The following is a 6,863-nucleotide window of genomic DNA, read 5'->3' on the forward strand; positions in this document are numbered from 1 at the left end:
TATGGATGAGATTCAACTGTTGAAACACTCTTCATTTGAAATGGATCCTGTGTTTCATCTACCAGCCTGATGTGGATGTCTTAGATACCCTTGGGCATCTCAGATATTTCTAGGTGTCTCCTTTTAGGCAAATGAATCCACCCCAAGCTGGGTATCTACTGTAGGTTGGGCTGGATCGAGCTCTAGGCTCATTGACTTCAACTCCAGTTACTGTAGTGGAAATTCAGACACCAAATGGGAGCACCTAAACTTGGGTGTCCTAATCTGGAGGGAGTCTCAGTCTGTACTGCCTGCTAGATAGGTGAATCAGGAGGGTGGCAGTGAGAACATGACATGAATGCAAACTATTTCATCCTATCTTCATTCTTCTCAGACAAATTCAGGAGGAGAGAACACAACACTTGTTTGTTATTCAGAATATTGCCCCTATCCTCCACTTGTGACCCCATGGCCACACCATATAGATTTCTTTTGTACCCTGCACTTTGCAAAGTGAAGGATGATAAGGGAGGGCTGGTCTCAAGTACAATTGTCTTGGGGCTTTTCCATCCCACTGAGGAAAATGGTGGTACTCTTGTGACAATAGAGGTCAGCAGTTAGGTGTCTATGGCCTTTTCAGGCTCTGTTCCACTTTCCAAAGAGCCCTCTGGCCAGCTGGACAGGAGCTTGCTTTGCCCCCAGAGCAGACAAGGTAGCTCTCGGTGTAATGTTCAAGGGAGAATTTGCCATTTTTGTAACGGCTGGCCCCAGAATTGCTTTGTTTATCCATGGTGACATCAACCATGTCCAGCTCTGGAACTACATTCTTTTCCTTTGAAGAGCACTCAAGAAAAATGTTAAATTCCCTGGGAGATAAAGCTTTTGCTTGATGGTTTAGAATTCTGTTTATACAAGAGCTGGAGATGAATGCCTGAGAATCCAATGCCCTAATACTTCTCCTGATGGCCACAGCTCAGTAAGATTAGAGCTCATGTTGCACCTGCCTCCCTCTTTCATCTTAAAAATTACTTCTTCCTCTTTCCCCCAAAAGGTTATCAAGGCTTCCCCCTCTGAAAAAAAAAAGAAGAAGAAAAGAAAAAAAAAATTACATATCTCCAAGAAAATAGTTGTATCTCCAAGTCTATTATGTGCTAATTTACTCTGTAGGATTTTCAGGAGAGAGATTTTGCGAACAAAGTGAGATGGCATTTCTGCCCCACCAGACTAATTGCCTATATGATGAGCCAGGAAAATGAAGAATAATTACCCTTATGGTGGGAGTATAGCCCAGACCCTCCCATACCTTGGAGTACTGCATGGCACTGATGTGCCAGCAGACCCAGCTGGGTTGATAAAGCTCCTAGCAAAACAGACTGTAGTGCGTGTCTCCCTGGTTTCTGCCATGTTTCTCTGCTGCTTAGTGTGGAGGCTGCTGAGCAGACCGGGCTTTCTGTGGACCTTCAGGATGCTTCATCAGGTGAACTGCCCAGAGCTGGAGATTCCAGGCTCCTTGCCTGGCAAGCTGCCTTGGAGCCTGGGCTCTGTTCCTTTTCCCAGGCAGTAAAGAATCCAGAGCAAAGCAGTATTTTGAAACAACACCCAGATGTCACTCTCCCAGTACTATCATTTTCCTCTGCACAGCGTCAGCAGTATGACGTGATGATGACATACACGGCCTCTGAAATCAATAGCGAATGAGCAACCGTTGAAAGACAATGCTATGTGGTGGGAAGTTCCCTGCCCCACGCCTGACTTCCCTCATCTGTCTCCTTGGTCTGGCATGATGGATTGGCACAATCCGTGTGTCTCCTGAGCACCACCTAACATGGGCGATCTCAGCGTGTGGGACCTCCCCTCCGAGCAGAGCAGAGTTCTGGTGCTCAGCGACTCATTGATATACATCTGCCCTGCCGTGAATGTTGCCCTGACCACCCACATGCAGGCTGATGGCTTGTGGTGATGGGGATGAGGTTAGCTCCCACAGAGCCTTTGCAGATAGAAAGCTGACGTGCAAGCACATCTATGGCAACTGTGAATTTGCTGCCCTTCTTCTTTGCCCTTTTTTCTACAAGGCTTTTTTTCTGCTGCCACTGAAATCGCTGGGCATTTTGCTGTTGACTGAGATAGGAGCATGATCTTCCTTTGAAGAGGAGTAGCCTCCATTCATGGCTAGAGGTTCAGAAGCATGAATCTACCAGGAACAGAGTAGCCCTAATTCCTTCTTCCCTTGCTGCCTATTCACTGACCTCTGCTCTTCTCAGGGCTCATAGAAACGAATATCATTTTCTCCGCCTTGGAACCAGCCACTTTGGGAAGGGCAAGGCATTGCATGGATTGGACTGAAGACATGACTCACATCATTGCCGTTGTGGACAGTAGGTATATGTCTTGGCTTGGGTGGGCTAGGCAGCACTGTACGCTTCCTGTGATAGCTTTTGCAGAACGGTGTTGAGAAGTCTACACTGGTGGGAACTTTCTATAGCCAGTTCCTTTGGAGAGGTGCAGAGACCACAGCACTGTCATCTCCATCACTGGCAATAAGTCCAGTCATCCCTGAGCTCTGCCTGGTGACCTGCTGGTCTGCCTAACTTCCAGCACAGTGGGGGGAAAGTCCTATGAGAAGGAGCATGCAGTTGTCTCTTCCTTGCATGGAGTGATTCCCCAGTGTGGCCCCTCCCCAGTGTGGCCCCAGCCTTTCACACAAATGGATTTCTCATTATCACTCACTATTGGTCTGATTATTACAGATTATATCTGTAACAGAAGGGCTGCCAGCTCCCAAAGCCCACTCAGGCTGGGTGGAAGCCCATGACAATGTCCAGCTGTGAAATGCTGAGACCATGTGGATGCGGGAAGAAAATGCCTTGCTTTTCCACCAGGAAGAAGTCAGCACCTTCCAGACACAGGCCTTGGGTGGAAGGGTAGGGATGATGAATATAACCACACCAGGGCATGGAAGACATTTTCTTTGTTGCCTTGTCTTCAGATGCATGATGTGGTTCTGTCCAAGATGGACACAAATCAATCTGTATTGAAAAAGGTACAGAGAGCCGGGAATGTCCCCAGGTCTTTACCATCTGTCCGGGCACCAGGTCTACATTTTCTTCATTCAACTTAGACATCTTCACCTCCGATCCTCTTGTTGCTCGGTGGCCTTTCCAGGCAGCCACACACTGGGTCCATCCATCGCCTCCATCGTGGACAGTGGCCCTGTGGAAAGTGGACAGGATGCAGCAAATGGAAAGCAGTGAATGGAGCAGAATGAGAAAATCGCCCTTTATGTCTCATGCTGAGGTGACAAGGAGCGGTTTTCTGGACTGAAATTGGGCTGGATTGAGGTATTCATTATTGACTCATGGAGGACTGTAAAAAGTGACACAAGGCAACACTCCTGTACCAGAACCCATTCATATGGAACAGATATAGGGAGTCCTGGCCCAGGTTCAAACATCTGTGTGGGTGAGAAAAGGCCTGGAAAAATCCTCTAGCCACTTTTGCTGCAGAAATTATAATATGTGTGTGTGCTGGTGAACGTAACTTGGAAGCTCTTGTCTTTCTCAGATGCCAACTTTTTTGGTCAGCATGATTTTTCCACAGTTGATACCTTGATGGCATCTTGACCCAGCGCAGCATGAAGGAGAAGGAGCCCAGAGCATTGAGGGGTAACCCTGGTGATGGCATATTCTTGTAGCTGCTGGTCACAGAACACAGCAGGTTGGCGTCAACACTGCTGCTGATCTTGTTAACAGCGCCAGCACGTAGGGAAAATATTTTGATGTGCTAGAAGGGCACCTTCTGCCCCCAGATGTGCATGTGAAAAAAAGCCATTTTCTGTAAACATAATGCAATTTTTAGCATATTTAAAGTTCCAGTTTTCTGTGTTTGAAAGCTGAGTGCAAATAATTTTCAAATTCTCAGCAACTCATTCTGTGCTTAATTGCTAACTTCCTTTAGATTGACTGAAATGTCGGTCCCCGGGCATTTTTGCTGGCTAAAATTATTGCATGAAAAATGGAAATTTCTTGTGTAAATTCCCAGTTTGACAGAAAAGGGTGGATTTCATACAAATAAGTAGTTTCCCCCCAAATTCTGAACAGCTGTAAAATGTTGTTAAATGCTTTCCCCAGATTGGAAGGCACATATGAAAAAACTGAAACGAAGGCTGAGAACGTAATTCAGTTAAATAACACATGCCAGGAATTTAGCCTCCTTTTCTGTTTTTAATTTATCCCCTAGGGGATGAAGGTTTTATTGATTGTACACATTATGGGATATTATTTTTCATCTAGTTGTAGTAAATATTTCTCAGTTGGTGACAGTTTCATGTCTGGTTAACTTTTTGTAGGGTACACATATTAAACAGTCATGTTTTTGATCTTTGATGAGATTAATGACATTTAGGATGAGGGCTGTGCAATGAAAATTAACCCTCCTGAATTTTTTTCAAGTGTTCACTTAATGTGTGCTCTTTACACCAGTTTTCCTGCCAGAAAAGTAATCCGTTGGCATACTCGTTATAAACTCAGCAAGAGGGTTGACACACAAGAGGCAGATTCATTTTTTCCTTTGCACAAATATTTGCAAAATTAGGGTGTGGGATTTTTTTTTTCGACATCTTTGCCCATCTCTCTCTAGCATTGGCACCCTAGATTTAACCAAGTCAGCCCACATTTCTGAGTCAGACAGCTGGGAAAAACATAGAAGTGAAAGCAATCCATATATTGCTGGAAAAATCACATCGTTAAATGCCAAAAGGTTCTGCCTGAAAGGATAGAGAAAGAGGCAAATGCCAGTAATTGGCCCCGACACAAACTTATTTATAGTAAGCCTAAGTAGGGTGCAGTCTAGTCCGTTGGGTTCACCTCTCAGGATCAGGCCCTGGGTCTCCTGGGATTTAATTTCTCAGAGAACCACAGGGATGGCAGATGGGAAAGACTTGCTAGGTCATCCTGTCCACATGCCCCGGCAGGAGCAGAACGAGATTGTCTCTGCTTTCGTTCTCAAGTGCCTCATCTAGATTTAAACAACTCCAGCAATAAGACTGTTATTGCAAGAAAATTCCACTGCCTACATGTACTTTTGCAAAACTGCTTTTTAAAGCTCTTGACGTCCATTTGTTAATTTTGCCTGAATTGCATCACAAAAGAGAAAAGTGAAAGTATCAAATGTGACCTTGGGCAGCTCAATCTATCTGATGATTTAAAAATAGAATTAGAGCACTTACCTTAATGAAATGGGTTTTGCGTGGACTTGCTACAGGACAGAGTCAATATTTTTGGCTATCCTAACTTTGCATTTCTTCACACTGAAGTGCTTGGACTTCTTTAAATTTAAACTTAAAGTGAATTTCCAGTGTTTGTAATGCTTTATTTTGGCACCTATACCCTGTAACTTGCTTACCTGAAAATTGCTGATATGCTTTCAACCTCGACTCCATCTGGATTTAAGTTATTTTTAATCTGTGGGTTTATCTCCTGTTTCCAGGCTATCTCTGACATGAACTACTTTTATTAGCTATGTGGTTATATTATGCATGCTTGGCCCTTGCTTGGGTAGGAGAGGTTGCACAGATGTCTGTGTAAAATCAAGGATAGGCATATGAAAGACCTACTGTAGCAACTAGAATTATTCATTTTCTTTTTTTGCTAAAGTAAAAGGGTCATGGGAAAATACTAATTGAGCAAACATGAAATTCTTTGTTTGAAAAAACTTGGGTTTAAAGTGATTTTACTGAGTCCAAGGTTAGGCTTCAGTGGAACCTGGCCAGGATTAAGGGCCAGGAACTCTTGGACCTGCCAGTTTTTGAGCCCTGAGTGAGTTCATATAGTGATTAACCCCAGGAGCAGGGGAACGTGGGTGCTGCCTGTGTCAATGCAGCGCAATCGGTATCAATTTCTATTTTTCTGCTACTGGCTGTGGAACTGATAAAATGTTGATTCTGTTGGGCGTGCACTGTGTTCGGAAAGCTTCCAGTTTCTAGGAAACTAAAAATTATACATATACTGATTCGAATCCAATTTGGACAGGAAATTTTTTTTCCTGTCAACTTGGACACAGTGCTTTCCTGCCAGTTAGAGTCACAATTGTGTCATTTTGTCTGTGATACTCTCAGTCTAATTAATGCAAATGAAAAAACCTGTGCAACTTTAGTATCTTTGTTTAGTTTGTAATATAAATGAAAGTCATATCCCTGGAGATGAGCTGCTGCATTATCCAGGTGTTTATGAGCTGCCCTACCACATTCCCTTTCATATTTGTGAAAAAGCACTGAGAAATTGTTTTTCAGCGTCATTTTCAAAGAAAATTTTTAGCCTCTAAATCAAATTTTTCATTCCCTGCAAGGAACTGAATTCTATGACAAATTCAGCCCTCACTAACTGCAACCCATGTTATCTGGCAGATATGCATAGACTTAAAGGAGAATCTTCTGTCTTTATAGGAAAGTATTTTTATCAGAAATAATGAACATCTGAAAAGACTCAGCTACAACACGCATGGGGTGGTCCATTCAGATACTAACAAGAGAAATAGCTTAAATGATGGACTCAGATTTAATGCCTAACCGTTGGACACCTGCAGTAAAGTGAAACGAATTTTGCATTCTCTCTTCTTGGAGCACCGGTGCCTGGGTTGTTTTTTAGAGTTGGCTTTCATTCTACCAGAAAATGGCAATCTACTGAAAGAGAAACCTTTTGTAGAAATCTATGCCTCCATGACCAGGGCAGGCACTGAGATCTCAGGATGGCTAATGGGATGCTGCTGTCCCCTTTGTCACACCAGGGAGGCCAGGCTGGCTTTGGAACTGGTGTCCCATGCCCGGTGGTGGTCTGGGGGGATGTTGCCTCCCGAGCCGCTCTCCTCCGGAGCGGTATGCTGAGCACGCA

The sequence above is a fragment of the Harpia harpyja genome, chromosome 5, assembly GCF_026419915.1.
Source record: "Harpia harpyja isolate bHarHar1 chromosome 5, bHarHar1 primary haplotype, whole genome shotgun sequence".
Classification (NCBI taxonomy): domain Eukaryota; kingdom Metazoa; phylum Chordata; class Aves; order Accipitriformes; family Accipitridae; genus Harpia; species Harpia harpyja.